This window comes from Rhinatrema bivittatum, chromosome 3, assembly GCF_901001135.1.
Source record: "Rhinatrema bivittatum chromosome 3, aRhiBiv1.1, whole genome shotgun sequence".
Lineage (NCBI taxonomy): Eukaryota > Metazoa > Chordata > Amphibia > Gymnophiona > Rhinatrematidae > Rhinatrema > Rhinatrema bivittatum.
In genome coordinates, this window is record NC_042617.1 from 383,500,770 (window position 1) to 383,520,608 (window position 19,839).

The 19,839-nt window shown below is 41.0% G+C and overlaps 1 protein-coding gene across 7 annotated transcripts in view; it reads left to right on the plus strand.

Annotated features, from left to right (window-relative positions):
- The window catches only part of FILIP1 (filamin A interacting protein 1), a 324,967-nt gene that overhangs the window by 250,313 nt on the left and 54,815 nt on the right, over positions 1–19,839 (plus strand). The window contains exon 2 of one of the 7 annotated variants that reach the window (XM_029595608.1): positions 14,788–15,002. The exons of the other annotated variants lie outside the window; for them this stretch is intronic. The gene's annotated coding sequence lies outside the window, so the exon portion shown is untranslated. The remainder of the gene's footprint in view (positions 1–14,787; positions 15,003–19,839) is intronic. 7 annotated transcript variants of the gene reach the window in all.

Sequence of the window (19,839 nt, forward strand, 5' to 3'; positions counted from 1 at the left end):
GGGGACTTCATACCGGTTCACATTTGAACAGCAGGTTTGAAAATTACATATTAACAGGGCGTAGGAAACTGGGGTTGGGATCACACAAGAGCAGAGAGGAAAGTATCAAAGCAACAAGTGAACAGTAACTCCGTAACAAGTGGATAATTAACATTGTCGATGTTGGGGACAATGAATCATCATAGTAGTATGTACATGGGTAAACAATTTTGAGTACAAAAAATCTTGAATTTCGGTTAGGTAGTAGGGGGAGGATCGGGAAAGGGAGAATAATTGGGGTATGCTTCCAGCCAACTGGTCCATTCTGTGCTGCTGCCAGAAAGCACGGAGCACTGTGTGGTTTGCTCCATGAGCACACAGTGACACGAGGTTGACAAACACACAAACTGGTTATTATATATAGTTGGATGAAGTAGTAACATATATTCCTTTCACATGATCAATGAGTTTTACAGTTCTCATTGTCTGAAATGGTATTTACCGTATTGGCCCAAATATAAAATGGGGAAGAGTATTTTTGGGGAAATCTTGTACATCCCAAACACCACCTCATGGCCAAAGCACCTCCCTCTCTCCAACTTCACCACCAATTGTACTTCATTTGCATGCTCCTCCAGCTGGGTTCCCTTGCTGAACTTTGTAGGGGAAAAGGTAGCGACAACCCACTTGGACTTGGCTGCATCCTGCGTAGTTGGGGGAAAAATGAAGACTGCTGTATGAGAAGAAGCATCCTGGCTCATTCAGGGTTGTTGGAAGACGAAGAAACATCCTGCCTGGGCCCGGTGGGGGAGGGAGCAGCTTAATCAGGGCCAGCAGAGGAGCGATGGCTACTATTGAAGATCTTACATTCAGGTTCATACTGTGCCACTCCGAACTGGTGAGGGCCTGAGGTAGAAGAGTTTTATGCCAACCTCCAGGAAAGTAAGGGGTTAATAATAGCGGTGGGCTGACACTTACTTCCTTTTTCTCAGGCGGAGAAGACACTTAAAAACTGAAAATAAAGGTCCCTAGTTTTTTCTCCTGGATATTTATCATTGTTTATTGCAAGAAGAACAAAAATATTTACCCAGAAAAATGATGTATCAATTTTTCTTACTGATATCTCCTGTTTTTGTTCTTGTTGTAATTTCCAGGAAATATAAAATACAACTGAAAACAAAGGTCTCTGCAGATACCGTATTGAAGTCTTAATTGGGCTTTTTGTACTTATGTCCACAAACCTTGGGTGACATATTTTTCTACTTACTGCAGCCCAGAGGGAAGGACCCTCTGGCACTCACACTGCTGCAGTTAAACTTGCCTGATCTTTGAAATTAGAGACTGCACTTGGATAATTCTCAAAACCTCCCCAGGAGAGCTGCTACTCTAGATAGCTTTGACCATCTCCATGCTGACTCATTCATGCATGTTCTTGAGAGCAAGTGTATAACAATCACACCGACTAATTCTTTTTAACTCCCTCCAAACCTGATCCCACCTTCATGACAGAAACTCCACAAGAAGTGGTAAAGAAACAGTCCTCCAGCGACATCAATCTGTCTGCGAGCCCTTTAGATTTAATTTCCCCAAGATTCATCTGTAATGTGAAACATCTCTTAACACCCTGGCTAACCAATATCATAAATGCCATTCTAATCTAAGGCTCACTACCCAGCTCGCTCAAAAAGACTGTTATCAAACCCCTGGTGTTCATCCTAAAATAATCGACAAACATCGCCCAGCCTCCCCTTTTATCCAAGGTGGTAGAAAAAGCACTTATCTCTGACTCTTAGATTTCTTACAAGAGTACAATATCTTACATCAGTACCAATCTAAAATTAAAATCATTGTTCAGGAAGGGTCTTGGAGCAGAATCAGTTCTGTTGGCCATCACAAACAGTATCTATCTCCATGCTGATCATGGGGTGATTCCCTCATTGTCCTACTTGATCTCTCAGCTGCCTTCACTATGATTGATTACCATCTCTTGATCCAGAGATTTGAGGACATTGGCATCGATGGCACCACCCTAAAATGGTTTGAATCATTCCTTGCCAACAGAATGCAATCAGTTATATGGGCAAACAAACCATCCTGCCCTTGAGAACTCAATTGTGGATTGCCTCAGGGCTCAGTCCTCTCCCTGATTCTTCTTTTCAGTATCTACATGTGTCCTATATATGACTTGATCCACTCTTTCAATACTGAGTGCCACCTATTTGCAGATAGCATCAAAATGGAGCCTGACCAAACTTCATTTATTGCCAATCTCAATAGCTGTCTTACAGAGGTAGCGCAATGGCTTAGTATAAGCAAACTCAGAATATACCCATCCAAAATGGAACTCCTCTGCCTCGGCAGCCAAGGTACCACCTTCTATCCTAAGTAGTTGGTATGAAACCTAGGAGTTCAATTCGGCCAAAATCTCACAATGGAACCCCACATTTTGAAAGTACTAAGGTCCTCCTCCATGTGTCTGTCAGATCCACCAACCAATTTCCTTGATAAACAATCTTGCTACTGTAATCCATACATTAATCACCAGCTGAATCGAATACTGCAGTTCCTTGTAACCCTTACTGGAGGGTTTTAAGTCCCAAGGACACACAAACTTATTTTCGTCTTTAGGGCATGCATCCGGCTAGCACTCCTCCCATACACAGGGCAGGAGGAACCACTAGGTGAGCTAGGCCTGTGCTGAGTGGTAGGGGGCGCCGTGGTAGCTGGCAGAATTTTGAAAGGGCGAAAAATGCCCTTTCAAAATTCTGCCGCCTACTGCAGCACCCTGCCTCTCCCCCCCCCCGCCCCCCTGGTGGTCCAGCGGAGGGCCCGGGAGCGATTTGCTGCTCCCGGGCCCTCTGCTACCACTAACTAAAATGGCGCCGGTGCCCTTTAGCCCCTACCATGTAACAGGGGCCAACCAATGGCACCGGTAGCCCCTGTCACATGGTAGGGGCTGAAGATCACCGGCGCCATTTTTATTAGTGGCAGCCGAGGCCCCGGGAGCAGCAGATCGCTCCCAGGCCCCCACTGGACCACCAGGTGAGTTTTCTTTTGGGGGGGGAGGAGTCGGGGCTGCGACCGGGGTAGGGGTGGGGCAGCACAGGGCTGAAATTGCCTAGGGCGCCCAATCCCCTTGCACCGGCCCTGCCCATACACGACTTTCTGTTCCAAGTTGAATTCTTTTTTGTAGGGGAAGCTCTTGATATGGCCCTGGCAATGTTGTGTTTCTCTTTGTGTGGTGTTAGCTGCTGCACCCCAGGGTGTGAGATGCTAGGACAAATTAGGCAGGACAAGGCTCTGAGTGTTAAATGTATACTGATTCTGTGTTAATTAAATTAAAGTTCATTTTTCAATAAAGATGAAATTACAGTTGACTGATGAACAAAGTTGTTTTTTTTTCCTCTTCTGGGTAGGTGTCCTTTATCTCAGGTATCTGGGTAAAGCTTACCATGGTGACATTAAAGTGCAAAAATGTTCCCCAGCAGGCCAAACAGGAATCCTATTGGAGGGGTCCCCTCCAATGCGAAAAGTCCTACCTGAGTTCAGTTTATTCACAATTGCCCAGCCTGTCCTGGTCCCATGGGGTGGAGATCAGATTGGGAAATCCAAGATCTTGGTCCATCCCCCTCGATGTTGGCACTGGTGACTTCTCTGGCAGGAAAAGTCTTTAGAACGTGGGAACCAGGCTGTCCCAGCCCTGGAACCCTGTGGGGAGGGGCGACTCAAATAAAATACTCTCCACAATCAATATGCAAATACTTGCTCTCTGTAATCTCTCGGGGACTGCTGCTTCCCTATCACTGGTGATTGCCCCATCTAGGCAGTAGATTAGGGCTCACAGGTCTTTAGCTCTTGTCTTTTGTGTCTAAGGGGAACATTCTTCAAAGGGTGCAAGGTTTAAGCAGGAGTCTCTTCTGGAAAGAATCAGGATACATCTTGGCCATCAAAAATCTCACAGAGAAGGATCTGTCACTAGTGTTTGTCTCACCTAGGGTGTAGATTGGGCTCACAGATCTTCAGGCCTCTGAGTTGAGAACCCTTTTGCTCCAAGCAGAATCTGGCAAAAATATATCTCACTGCAACTAAACACAAGACAACACTCTGCCAGGGTAGATGTGAATCAGTTATGTACACTTTCGGATAATAGAAGGACTAGGGGGCACTCCATGAAGTTAGCAAGTAGCACATTTAAAACTAATCAAAGAAAATGTTTTTTCACTCAGTGCACAAATAAGCTCTGGAATTTGTTGCCAGAGGATGTGGTTTATGCAGTTAGTGTAACCGGGTTTAAAAAAAGATTTGGATACGTTTTTGGAGAAGTCTATTAACTGCTATTAATTAGGTTGATTTAGTGAATGGCTTCTGCTATTACTGGCATCAGTAGCATGGGATCTACTTAGTGTTTGGGTACTTGCCAGGTGCTTGTAGCCTGGATGGGCCACTGTTGGAAACAGGATGCTGGGCTTGATGGATCCTTGGTCTGACCCAGTATGGCATGTTCTCATGTTCTTATAGGGTGTGCACAGAGAGGAACCTCTTAAAAAAAATAGAATTCATGATGTCTGGGAGGCCTTATCAGGGTATAAAATAAAGAAGGGGGGTGGGGGTTAAATAATTTGTTTAATATATATAATACTTACCTGGGCTCCTGGAGAGGGGGAGTGCTGCTGTGGAGTAACAGCTGATTGGGGCTGTCATAGCCCATGCTGCAACTAGGGGCTCTGGAAACTTAGTGTACCATATCCATGGTAACCCTCATGCTTCCTGCTAAGCTGACAGGACAGTTGTGTCAATTACAATCTCCGATCTGATCTCGTGAGAGAGCAGAAGGTGTCGTATCTGATGTCTATTCTGAGACTGCTCTAAGGTGCCAGTAAAACACCAAGTTAAGCACAGACAGGACAGAGAGAATGTGAATGTGAGTGATTTAGTGAAAGTTTTGTATAGAGATTTGAACCAAAGGAAAGGTTTAGGCTCATGATTGGACAGTTTAATTTCTAAATGATGGTTGACCCACGTGAATAGATGTCAATCTTTATAGAACTGAGACTGAATGTAAGTGTGAGCGAAATGTATTATATTCACTAAGGGCCGGATTTTAATACCTACGCGCGGCACAAATCTACGCCCGATTTTATAACATGTGCGAGCAGCCACGCACATGTTTATAAAATCCGGGGTTGGTGCGCGCAAGGGGTTGCACACTTGTGCACCTTGCAGGCGCCGAGCCCTAGGGGAGCCCCAATGGCTTTCCCTGTTCCCTCCGAGGCCACTGTGCCGGAGGCCTCAGCCCCAGAACATACGCGCATCCCGGGGCTTGCGTGCGTCGCCGGGCCTATGCAAAATAGGCTCGGCGCACGTAGGGCTTTTAAAATCTGCCCCACAGCTTCTATTCTTACTAGGGTGAAACTGAAAAGTAACCCTGATTTAAATATGACAGCTATGGGTGAAAAGAACATTTTTTTTTTCCCTGTAAAAGAATAAATAAATACATATTAAATATGGGAAAAAAAATTCTCTGTGAAGGTAAACACCTTTTTCAGATGATTAATTCCTTAACCCAGATAAACAGAGCCTCCATATTGATTTCTGATAGTGACTGTGATCAGATATTAACTATTTCTAAGGTATTAATAATATATTAAACTAAGGTGTAACAACATTGGACTTTTAAACTAAAAAGGTGACTTCATTTTGAAAGTAACCTGCATAGCTTGTCAGGTTAAATTTTTATGTCAGGAAGAAACATCTTATAGGATTATCTAGATACTCCACAGAATTACATTACAGTGTGAGAAAAGAAAAGATTAAACAGAGACAGACAAACAAGAAAAAACCCCACCATCTTTCCTTTACCTACCTGCAACCTGGGAATGGTGATCTTGTCCTGCTGTACCTGAAAGCATAGCTGAAACACATTTCTTTACATAAATCTAGTTAATATATTCTTTATAGAGAAAATACTACAGATAAAATATACTTATCAGATTAGCTTATTACAGAGTTAGGATAACCGGTTCTCAACAGGGTCAGTGAGTTCTATAAAAAAACTGAAACATTGTGCTAGTGTTGCTAATTCATAGTGTAATTGCAAAGCATTCACAAATTATTGGGCTTTTTTTTCTAACTTGTAATTGTTTCAATAAATTGATAAATTTGATTATCAAAAAATTAACATTCATATTGATTCCATCTGAATATGTGTCTCTGTCTTCCCTCTCAACCCCTGGGAGACTATCTGCGTGGGTTCTACCCCATATTTCCTTGGAGAATACAATATTATTTATCCTCTCTCTCAAATGGTCATCTGATAGTGACTCCCTTATTAACATCTCAAGCCCCAGTAGTTGCAGTTTTTTTTACCACAGCCACCGAAGTGGGAGAGTCACTACTCCAAAGTGTCTGGTGAGAAGGGAATGGAAAAACTGTATCCTCACTGTTCTCTGATGCTAACTCAAAAAGACTCCCCAGATTACTAAAATGGCTGCACTAAATAGAAGCAGGCAACCAACCACAGCCCTCCAGATTGGAGGGGGCTGAAAGGGATGGAATGCTCATATGTATGATGGTTCTAAGCAGGGCCCTCTATTGGCTGACCCAAGGCGGCGCCATATCCTTATACAATAGCATCTCACAATACAGTTTGAAGTGCCTGTAGCTCCTACAATGTACTGTTGCATGAATTTTAGTAGCTGCAAAAGCAACGGATCATATTAAGCCTATTCTACATCATCATTAGTGACTCCATGTAGAAAGCAGGATAAAATTTAAAACTCTCTGCTTTGTCTACAAAAGTTTGAATAAACTGGTCCTTGAATACCTCTCTCAAACTCTCTCCCCTTACATGTTCTCAAGGGAACTCTGGTCTGCCGAAATGGCTCTTCTTTTCTCTCTTCCTTTGGCCGCTGCCAAATTGTCCTGCACAAGACTTTGTGCTTTCAGTTGTTGTGCACCAAAGGTTTGGAATAAAGTACCACTAACCCTCCACCTGGAGCTATGTTACTTTAAGTTCAGGAAGAAAGCTAAATCATGGTTTTTCAGCCAGGCCTTCCCCCAAAGATCCATATCTTCAACCTCACTTTCTGAACCCTCTACAAAGGAGGGTTCAGAACAGGGACACAACTGGGTCTTGAAAGTATTCACAAATGGGATTTTCTACACTGGATTGCAATGCTTCATTAATTACAACTTCTGGTTTGACTGTAAGCTGTTCTATTGCCTCTGTTCATTTAGGTTTGTTGTAATCCGCCTTGAGAGCAATTTTGGGATAAGGCAGAATATTAAATGTTCATAAATACATAATAGATGAACCTTTGGTTGAGCCACTAGTTGTCCCTGGACAGGATTTACTGTAACATATCAGGAGGCAGGTTACAGTGATACAATAGATGAGACAACTCTTAACTTGTTCTGGACAGGACGTTACACAGGACTTGAACACCATATTTACAGACTACATCACAAGGCAGTATATAACTCACCAGTCAATGTTTTGTGGACTGTTTCCAAAGCCACATGCATGGGAGCTATCCAAAATGTCAAAGACACTTGCATGGGAGCTATCCAAGATGCCTAGAAACTATTTTTTGTTACATCAATGGTGCCTTTCTTTTTGTCAGGAACTGCCTCATGCTCCACAAGGAGGTAGTATCCATTAGGGATGTGCAGAGGGACGCCATTCGTTGCATTCGGGATTCGGATTCGTCGGGGGACAGATGCGTTGCATTCGGCCACATGGCGCCCCGATATGTTAATATGTCGATTTTCTATTCATTCCCCCGCTAAAATGAAATTAACTACAACCCCCGACCCTCCTGACCCCACAAGAGTTGCCAAAAGTCCAGCGGGGGTCCAGGAGTGACCTCCTGCACTCCGGCCGTCTGATGCCAGTACTCAAAATGGCGCTGATCGCCTTTGCCCTCACTATGTCACAGGGGCCGACGGTCAGTAGGTCAAAGGCTATCGGCGCCATTTTGAAACCGGGACCGAGGGTGTAATTGCAGGGGATGGCTCCCGGACCCCCTGCTGAATAATTCGGCAAAGATTTGTATATTCGTGGGGAATCGCGATACGTTTCGCTTCCCCACGAATACAACGAATATGGCCACATCCGTTGTGGATTGCCAATACGTAGGGACCGAATGCACACCCCTAGTATCCATCCAGGCCTGTCGCAAGTTTCAGTTACTAGTTAGTGAAAGAAACCTTTCACATCCATGAGCATAGAGGTTTTGTGTCTTATATTTAATTCTTATGGAGAACAAAAAAATCAATGGTATTAATAGTGACCATAATCAAATTTAAAAATGGACCATCATACTAAGCATTCCCAGTCAAAAAGACCTTCATTTCTTTAAAAATAATCATCGGTCCTCAATGTTCAAGACATTTTTATATTTTTAAATGCACATAAAAATTGAAAAGCAACTTAACTTTGTCGTTGCTATCCAAATAGTAATCTCGAGTCCTGACATGCACTGTGTTTTGAAGATTCTGCATCAAGGGATTAATATGTTGACGCACTCGGACAGATTTTAAAAGCCCTGCTCGCGTAAATCCGCCCGGATTTATGTGAGCAGGGCCTTGCGCGCAGAGCCCCGGGACGCGCGAAAAGTGGGGTAGATTTTTTAAAAAAGCGCGTTCGCATACTTTTGTTTGCTTTTGTTTGTTGGAGCGGCCTCGGAGGGAACGGTGACAGGCTGCTCGGCGCGCGCCGGCTGCCCAAAATCGGCAGCCTTGCGCGCGCCGATCCAGGATTTTGGAAGATACGCGCGGCTACGTGCGTATCTTATAAAATCCAGCACCAGGCGCAAACTTTTGTTTGCGCCTGGTGCGCAAACAAAAGTATGCGAACGCGCTTTTTAAAAAAATCTACCCCACTATTGCTAAAAGAGATAAAGGTCACATAAGAATCTTTTACAACAGAACACTCACATGTAGCACATTGAGTGAACATTGCACACACTGTCATCCACTCCTTCATCCGTTCCACTGAGTTGAAACCAACCCCAGAAGGTGTCATCCACCATATATAGTTCAAAACTAAATAAAGATCCAAACATTATTTACATCAGCAATGACATCATTTGTATCCAGTCAGATATATTAAAATGAATGTGACAATCAAAAAAAGAGGAAAAAAAGTGCTTCACCTACAAAAGATAAAGGTCACATAAGAATATTTTAAAAGAAAACACTAGCAAATAGCAAACTTATGGGCCTGATTCATCAAGGTATTTTCCCATAGACACAGAATGGAAGCAAAGCCATAGTGAATCAGGCAGTTAGTAAGGTTGCACATACCATCGTCCCCTTTTCATCTTTTATATGTGATCTATCTGTTCAATGCAACCCTGGAAGTTGTCATTCACTATAGCTAAATCAAACCTACATGAAGACCCAATCACTGGTTATTTCAGGGATGACATTATCTGTATCCAGTCTGCTATATTGAAATCAGTATTCCAATCAAAAAAATGGAAGTGACATCATCAATCACTATGACAATGGTACTAAATAAGTGAATACCACTCTATCTCCATATTCAAGCCATCTGGTATAATAGAATTCAATGTAAAAATCCAGAATTGTTCCCTAAAATTAAGTCTCATGAAAGAGTCACATTGAAGTATTGAGGGATGAATCTGTCATCCCTGAAGTAACCAGTGATTGGATCTTCATGTAGGTTTGATTTAGCTATAGTGAATGACAACTTCTGGGGTCGGGATTGAACCAATAGATCACATGTAAAAGATGAAAAGGGGATGATGGTATATGCAACCTTACTCAATTTGCTATTTGTTAGCGTTTTGTTTTAAAAGATTCTGATGTGACCTTTATCTTTTGTAACCGAAGCATTTTCCCACCCCCTTTTTTTTTTTTTTTTGGATTGTCACAATCATTTTAATATATCTGGCTGGATACAGATGATGTAATTGCTGATGTAAATAATGATTGGATCTTCATTTAGGTTTGAACTATATATAGTGGATAACAACTTCTGGGGTTGGTTTTAACCTGATGGAATGGATGAAGGAGTGAATAACAGTGTATGCAGCATTTACTCGATGTGCCACGTATAAGTGTTATATTGAAAAGGATTCTTATGTGACCTTTATTTCTTTTAGCTATAGTGCTTCAACATAATCCCCTGTTGCAGAATCTTCAAAACACGACACGAGTCGGGACTCTTGGGATTACTATTTGGATAGCAGTGACTAAAAGTTAAGTTGTTTTTCAATTTTTATGTGCATTTAAAAATATAAAAAAATCTTGAACATTGAGGATTGATGATTATTTGTAAAGCAATGAAGATCTTTTTGACTGGGAGTGCTTAATATGATGGTCCATTTTTAATTCTGGTTATGGTCTTTATCGTTATCTAAAATTTGTTAATCGCCTATATACTAGGCAATGTACAAGAGGGAAAGAAACACACAAAATCTGTACATATGCAGACATCAGTCAGGAAATATAACATAACATATCAAAACAATCCAAAGGACTAGTAAAATGCCTGTCTAAATAGCCATGTTTTAAAAGAAATATTGAAGGACTTCATGCTGATTTGTTTGTTCTCCTTGGGAATTTATGCTGATAATGGACTATTTTTATATTTAATTCTTCTAGATTTGTCAAGGTTCAATCAATTTCTTGCTCTTAGTGGGGTTGAGTGGCAGGGTGTTGACCTTTCCATATTCTACAGGTACTCCATCTCACTCAGAAGACCAAGAAGGAACTATTCTCAACTCATGTTTCAGACTTCACATTGAGAAATTATTTTATTATAGTTAATATATTTAACCACTTATATGTAACTATGTCAAGCTTCAGTTGATTGCCTTTATATTATCCCTTAGTTTAATGGAGAGTCCTCTTGTTTAGTATTATATGAAAGGGTAAATAACCATCCCCTATTGACCTGTTCCAGCCCAGGAATGATTTTATAAACTTCTATCATATCTTTCAGCATCTCTTTTTCAAGCTGAAGAGCCCTAACCTGTTTAACTTTCCTTCATAAGGGAGCCATTCATAGAAACATGATGGCAGAAAAAGACCATATGGCCCATCTAGTTTGCCCATCCAACCAATTAATTTACCTTTACAATTCCCATCACTCCCTCAGAGATCCCCTGTATTTATCCCATTCTTTTTTTTTTTTGTAATTATCTATTTATTGAAAGATAACACATAGCAAACATCAAATTGCATACATCATCACATAATATGTGCATAATTGAACAACCATAACAGCACAAAACAAAATCTCTTTTAAGCCCTTCCCCCCCTGCCCTCCCCTCCCCCCAGATGCTAATCAACCCCTAGAACAGTCGTTCGTGTCAATCCATAATTGAAAGTCATGCCAGATACTATTAAAGCGTTTCATAGTATCTCTTCGTAAAGCAGTAAGGTATTCCATATATTGAGTCCATTTAAGTCTTTGAAGCACCGATGTCAAAGAGGGTGCCCTTGCCTCTTTCCAATGTTTCGCAATCTCTCCCCTTACTGCCAACGCAACCGCTCTAAGAAGAGGCTGTTGTAGCGAGGGTACTCCATCCATTGGATCATGTAATAAGGCTCCCCTGATAGTCCAATTTATATTAATGTGCAGCGAATCACGTAACCATATCTCCACCTTTTCCCATAACTGTTTAATAACCGGACATGACCACCAGATATGCTGGAAATCACCCACCATACCGCATTGTTTCCAGCAGAAATTGTCCTGCTTAATCCCCATTTTATGTAACTTGTATGGTGTTAAATACCATCGAAACAGCATCTTATAACTTTGTTCTACTAATTGAGCAGATATAGAACTCCGATTCCCCTCCTGAAAGCAGGCATCCCATTCTCCCTCTGTATTTATCTCATTCTTTCTTGAATTCAGATACTGTATTTGTCTCCACCACCTACACTGGGTTCCATCCCCTTTACCATTTTTGTTGCCCTTCTCTGTACGTTCACCTTTGCTATATCTATGCTGAAATAGGGTGATCAGAACTGAACACTATGGATCGCTACAGAGGCATTACGATATTCTCTGTTTTATTCTCCATTTCTTTCCAAAGAATGGAAATTACAATTGTCTTACCTTAATAATCTATTTGAATTATTTGAAGATGTTTAAGACTGTTTATATTTAAGACTGTTTATTGAAAATATACAACAAAAGCTTGACATACATGATTTTGAAGCATGCAAAGCATCAATTCACAGTCAACCGAAATGGTTCAGGATGTTTTCAGTTTTTTTCCACCATCAGATAGCCTAAGCCTCCTCATCCTCCCCCCCTCCCCCCACATTTTGGTAAAACAAGAAGAAAAAACTACCCAACGCGACCTATTCCTATCACAGTCCCTAAGAGTCTAACCTCCTATAGCTCACACCCACATAGGAAACTTGCAAAGCCCTCGCCCTTCCCATCCCCACCGAATCCTCAGTGCAAGTTTATATACAGGTCTTACAAATGCCATAATCTACATATTTAGAAACATGGAAAATCACCTCACTTCTGGCCCTTGGAGACAGTCGTTGTAGATAAGGGTGCCAAATGTCAATAAATTTAAGCTTTCATTTATATACTGCTTTGTAGTTTGATTTTTCCATTTGCATCAGACCATGAAATTTAATCCTCCATAACAAAAAAATTACAATTGCTTTAAACAATTGTTGTAATTTGCCTAGCATAGTATGTTCCAATATAGGCAGCCAATAAAAATGTTAAATAAATAAATACCAACATTCTATTTGCTTATTTGACTGCCACTGCACACTAAGCTGAGGATTTCAAAGTATTGTCCTCAAGGACTCTAAAGTACTTTTCCTGGGCAGTGATTCCTGATAAGAAACCCAGCATTGTATATCTGTAGTCAAAATTATTGTCCCTTATGTGTAAAACTTTGCACTTGTCCAATTTAAATTCCATCTGCCATTTAGATGCCCAGGCTCCATCTGCAGTTCCTCACAATCCACTGCAGTTTTAACAACTTTTAATAATTTTTTATGTCAGCTGCAAATTTGATCCCCTCACTCATTGCTCCCTTTTCCAGATCATTTATTATGTTAAACAGTACAGATCTCCTGGTCACTCTACTACTGACAGTTTTTCGTTGGAAAACTGACCATTTAGTCCTAGCCTGTTTCCCGTCTTTTTACAAGTTACCAATCCACAAGAGAACACTGCCTCCTCTCCCATGACTTTTTAATTTTCTGAGGATACTCTTATGAGGGCCTATGTTAAATGCCTTCTGAAAATCCAAATATGCTGTATTAACTGGCTCACTTTTAGTTACATATTTATTTGCATCTTCAAATAATTTGAATAGATTTATTAAGGCAAGACTTCCCTTTGCTAAGACCATATTGACTTTTCCCCATTTACAGGAGTCTTTATTCTGCAGTGACTTACTACTCTCTTATCTCGCACCCTAAAACCCTCCTTGTAAAGTCTGCTCATCAGGCAAGTCACTCTTATCTATGCCCTTTTCCTCTACTGCCAACTCCGGACTGTGCGTTCTATCTTGCTGCACTGTATGCTTGGAACAGATGTCCTGTCTAAGTGTATCATGGTCCTTCTCTTGCCTTATTCAAATCCAGTCTAAAAATCCACGTTTTTGAGACTGCTTTTAAATCTTAATCCCTGATTAACCCATTTAGGCCTGGATTTTCTAAGGTCGCAGACCTTAGAAAATCTGGCGAAAGTGGGGGCAGGCCTGCGAAAGCTGGCAGCGATCGCAGGCTTTCGTACCCAATAGCGCCATCGTACCCAATAGCGCCATCGTAAAAGGTGGTGCTATTCTGTGCAAAACTGGCGGCGAAAAGGGCCCTTTTCGCCGTCAGCAACATCTTCGCAGAGTCCGCCCTGGTGCCACCCCGACTCTTCCCCTTCCGGTGCGGACGCCGCCCAGCATCCTCCCCGATCTAGGTATCGCGTGCGATCCCTTTTGAAAATGACCCCCTTAGTCTTCTTGATTTTAACCATTTTCTTAATAAATGAAATTTCCAATTTTGTGTTTTGTCTTGATTAGATTGTAAGCTCTACTGAGCAGGGACTCTCTCTTATGTGTTTTGTATAGTGCTGTGTATGTTGAGCAGCACTATACAAGTGATAAAAGGTGGTAATAATTAAGATATAAGGTGAATTTTAAAAGCACTACACATCCTAAAGCCTGGAGATAAGTACAGAAGTCGGCCCGCGGCTCGTGGGTTGAAAACCGGACGCTCAATTTTGCCAGTGTCCGGTTTCCGAACCTGTGGCTGTCAGCGGGTTTGAGAACCGACGCCAGCGAAATTGAGCGTCGGCTGTCAAACTTGCTGACAGCCGCCGCTCTTGTCAAAAAAAAAAAGGCGCTAGGGATGCTCTAGTGTCCCTAGCGCCTCTTTTTACCACGGGCCCTCATTTAAATACTGATCGCGCGCACAGGAGCTTGTGCGCTCTCCCGCGACTTTTACTGAATCAGCCTGTGTGATAGATCAAATTCACTTTCAATAGTAACATATCAGACTAAATAAACAACAACATATGTGTCCACGTTGTGCTGACTTTAAAATGTACTAGCTGCTTCCACACTTCTCGCGATGACATTGGTGTTCAAATATGATCATCAACTCTCAGGAAGCAGTAGAATAGCCACAAACAGTGAAGTTAGTCTTCTCCAACATATTATCCAAAATATGAAATAAATTATGACTGCAATTATTATGAATCTCAAAAGAGAGTTTGGGTTATAAAATATAGATAATAAACCATTACTTAAACAGAAAAATGAACTCCTTTGATTACCTGAACCTTCCTTCCTCTAGATCTTCTATCAGGAAAATGAAAGCGAGGCTGGATGACACAAGATCAACGTAGTATATAAACACACTCCAAAAACAGCTATTGGAGGGTATTACGCACCTTCTTCATAAAGAGGCTAAGTAACAATTGACATTCAATCTGAGATATTTAAAAAAATACATTAGCCAGAAAATATATGCATCATTTAATAAAAAAAATGGAAAGTAAAGTAAGCTGGGTAAGTCTGGTTGGAAAAATACCTGTCCTAATGTTATCTGGATAACTTTTATCTGGTTATGTTCTGCTGAATATTTGGCTAACTTTACTTGCATAACTTTCTTGCTCACAGCTCACTGAATGTTGATCTCTGCTTTCTGAGACTATATACAGAAAGATGTACAACTTGATTACACAAAGCATTACATAAAATCACCTTTGTTCTTTTATTTCTTCTTGAAATGGTCTTTTTTTTTTTTTAACTTGTCACATTTATCCTAGGGGAAATTATGGTGTATGCGTGGGTGCTACCCGGCACACACACACGGACACCTGATTTTATAACACATGTGCGCAGGTGCGCGCATGTTATAAAATCGGGGGTCGGCATGCGCAACGGGGCGTAGAATTGTGCACCCTGTCTGCGCCGACGCCCGCGGCCTTCACCTGTTCCCTCTCAGGCCGCTCCAATTTCGGAGCGGCCTGGGAGGGAACTTCCTAACCCCCTCCGACCTTTATTTTACCTCTTGCGCCTGCCGGCACGTGATCCTCCAACACAGCGGCAAATAGCCGCTGTGCCGGAAGCCTCTGGCCCTGCCCCACCCCCCCGGACCTCCCCGCCCCTTTCCCAAAGCCCCGGGACTTAGACACGTCCTGGGGCTTTACACGTGACACTGGGCCTTTTTAAAATAGGCCCGGCGCATGTATGGCTTTGAAAATCCGGGCCTATATTTTCTTACATGAAAAGATACACACAGGAATGTATGCCACCTCTTTTTTACACAAAGTGCCTTTACTTATAACCTTCTTTGAACTGGAGCGTAATAATAGAATACAAAAGGAGCAACCTAGTGATTAGAGCAGCTGGCTGAGAACCAAGGAAGACAGGGCTCAAATCCTGCTGATTCTCCTTGTGACCTTGGACAAGCCTATTACCTCAAACAAACTTACTGGTCAATTTTTAAAATCCCTACACACGCCAAAGCTGGAAGATACGCGCATGACTCGGCCTGGCGCTCACCTTACGGATTTTAAAACCAAATGTAGGTACGCACGTATCTCCTGATACGCACACAAAAAAATTTTCTCACCAAAAGGGGTGTGGGCGGAGTGTGGGTGGGACATGGGCAGGCCAGGTCTGTAGCATGAATCCAGTGCGTGTGCCAGGGTGCCCTACCACGTAACTTTACTTCTGCTATGGACAGCGTGTAAGTCATGTAACACAAATAAAAATTCTAGTTGGTGGGGTTTTAAGGGTCAGGAATATTAGGGTGAAAGGGAGGCAAGTTAGCTAAAGGGTTTAGGAAGTCCTCTCCTTTACTGGGAGTGAACTGGGAAAAAGGCCTATTGTGTCACAGCGCTAACCTACTAAAATTCCCCCCACTTACGCGTTCAAAACAGCATTCGCGCATACATGTGCTTCAATATAAAATCCTGTATATGTGTATATGCTGCTAGCCGATTTTATAATGCGCGCATATATGCATGTATGTTATAAAATCTGCATGTGTGTGCGCCGGTGCACGCACATGTGCGGACATGTGCGTGCCTTACATTTTACTTCTTAGGGCTTAATTTATTAAGGCTTTTCTCCCATTCTGTGTCTATGGGGAAAATGCTTAGTAAATGACCTCCTTAAATTTTAAGTTGTCTGGGGAGTGGGAAATAACTACTAGAGATGTGAATCGGAACTGGAATCTGTTCGGATTCCGGTTCCGATTCACATTGTGTTTTGTTTTGTTTTTTCCGGCCCGATCGCGGTTTTGTTTATCGGCTGCGCCCGAGCCGATAAACAAAAAACCCACCCTCCCAAAAAAAAAACATTTTCCAGGTACCTGGGGGTCCCGGGAGCGATCTCCCGCTCTCAGGCCGTCGACTGCCACTAATAAAAATGGCGCCGATGGCCTTTGCCCTTACCATGTGACAGGGTATCCGGCTATTGGCCGGCCCCTGTCACATGGAGGAAGCACTGGATGGCCAGCGCCGGTGAAGCCCGATTCACATCCCTAATAACTACAGTATCTGAATGTAATTTGCAGTGAGTTACCAATGAAAAGACATGAACTAAATCTAACATTTAAAATATAAACAAAATTACATTTTCTTCAGTTCAAGAGGGATTATAGGTAAGATCTTTAAGGTAGGAAGCTGCTTCTCCTCTGGTTTGAAATATAAAATGTGGAGTCTGGTAACTTTATCATTTTATCATAATATTATTGTTTATTAGTCTTAATATACCACTTCTCAAAACAAAATCTAAGTGGCTTACAATAAAATAACCATTCGTAATAACATTAAACAGTAAATAAACAAACAAAATATTTAAAAAAGAATGGGATCAGGTTTCTAGTTCTTTTGATACAGAGTTGACTATTTTTTCTGCTGATGCAATGATTCAAATGAATACTAATATATTAATACTAATATTATTATTAATAAATTGCACCACTACAAAGTAAACACTTTAATCTTCAAAAACCAAGGGTCCTTTGGTATAATGAGTTGTGATTAAAAAACACCTTCATCAAGCTGAGTGATGTTGGCGCAAATATCGCTCGGCAGAGAAATGATCACTCTATTTGACTTCTTGTCAGGAATATAAATATAGTTTTGAAATGACAAGAAAATAATTTTTTAAGGCTCGTTTGGCTGAATCTTTAAACTGTCCAGGAGAATTTGTTTTCTGTAATTCATAACATACTAACACCCAAACATTCAGCTCCTGCCCAAGATTTTGCTAGTACTTTTATTAAAAAGACGGAATCATTATCCGGGACAGTTCAGAAGAAACAACCTCAATTTAACATTGATGTTTCATTTTGAACAATTAGATAAGAGTTATCGGGATAAATTTGAATTGGTAAGCCAAACGGAAGTTGAAGATCATATGTCAGTTTTAAAAAAAATTCCTTCTACTCTTTTGACCCGTCTCCATTATTATCAGTTATTTATATCCTAAGACATGATTTCTTGGGTATTCTAACAAGGTTATTTAGCCAATCCCTCACTGATGGTCAGGTACCATCTTTGTTGAAAGTAGCTTCAGTTTTTCCTGTCTTTAAGAAGAAGAATTTGGCCATAGATGATCCTTTAAGTTACAGATCTATTTCCAGATTGATTACTTTGGGGAATATATTAGAGAAAATTCTTTATAAACAATTCAACAGTTTTCTGACTAATGATCTTCATAAATATCAATGTGGTTTCCAGTGGAAACACAGTAGAGAAGCTGTACTTCTTTTTATACAAGACTATGTTCTTTGTCAATTGGATAAGAACTTCCCTGCAGTAGCTGTGTTCCTGGATATTACAGCAGCTTATGATTCAGTTTCACATAAAATTTTGTTACAGTGTATAACGGATTTGGGCATAAGTGGCCTTGTTTTTCGATGGTTTCAATATTATCTGACAGATAGGAAACTAGTATCCTTTCAAGGGTCCAGTTCAGATTGGTACATACTTCAGAGTAGGATGCCTGAAGGGTCAATTCTGTCAGCCACCTTGTTCAATGTTATCTACTTCCTCTTTATAGACTGATTGAAAATTGAGGTCAAATTCAGAGTATGCTGATAATTTGCAAATATACTGTCCTGTGAATGATTCACTATCTGTAACAATGGATAAAGTGTCTAAATGTGTTTCCATGATTAATGCTTGGAGGGAGGAGAATAATTTATTTTTTTTTAGATTTACAGAAAACTGATATCACTGGGCAACAAATTTTCACAAAAGTCATGTTACTGAAATGAAATTAGTCAATTCTTATAAATTTCCATGTGCTAAACACGAATGTGACTGTGAAAATGCAAAATTGGCTCTAGTTTTTTTTTGTAATATGCAATAATATAATTACATCTTGAACTGTATGCCAATAGTAGGAGACCTACGGTTAATACCGTTTGAAAAATGAAGTCATAGACTACGTCTTAGATTTCTTTGCTTGTCTCTTGTACACCTGTTCGGGAGCTTCTCTGCGGAGTGTCCAGCAGTAGTCAGCCAGCATGGTAGTGGACCATTTTCCCTGGCATTGATGATCTTGTGCCATTCAACCACTGTGAAAGCTGTATTGCACATGTAGCACAGCATATATGTGGTGCCCAAGGCTTGTCTTGGTCGCCAATCTTGCATCCGAAATAAAGATGATATGCCTTCTTCACTTGAGAAGTTATACTTTTTTTCTGCTTCGCAAATGTCACTTCCCCACAAATATAACAGAAATTGTCCACTGTATTAACACACTTTCGAGGCATTAGTATTCTGTAATTAATTTACCTAAATGGATAAAATAGAAACAGTTTTATGCAACAGTAGTTTAAACTGTATCCCACGGTCTGGAATATTTCAAATGCTCACCCTTTCTGACTGGGCTTCATATAGTACACTGCTGACGTCAGCTTACTCAGCAGCAGCATGGCAGCAGAACTGCATTGCATCAGAAAATGATGTAATAAACTCTGGATGATGTGTGCATGATGGTATTATGCAATATTACATCATTCTAGGCTTATTTAGGATGTTGTTACAGTCCTACTGGATAAATTTACATGACTAAACATAGAAAGTGAACTATATTAAATATCTTCAAAACGAGAGCCAATAAAAACGTTTCATGGTCGTATTCGTGTTCAGCACATCAAGATACTACAGAGTAGGACCTTTTTAGGTCAGTAACACTTTCATTGTTGCCCAGTGTATCCCGTGCTTTTCACATAAGATGCAAATTCCTCAGATTTTGATAATTGCTCCATCAAACAATAGGATGTCGGCTGCTGAGGGTTTTGTCTGTTTAATGCATTTTTACTATATAAAAACAGACAGTTTAGTGACTTAGTAGATGGTGAGGCCAATATTCAATAAGC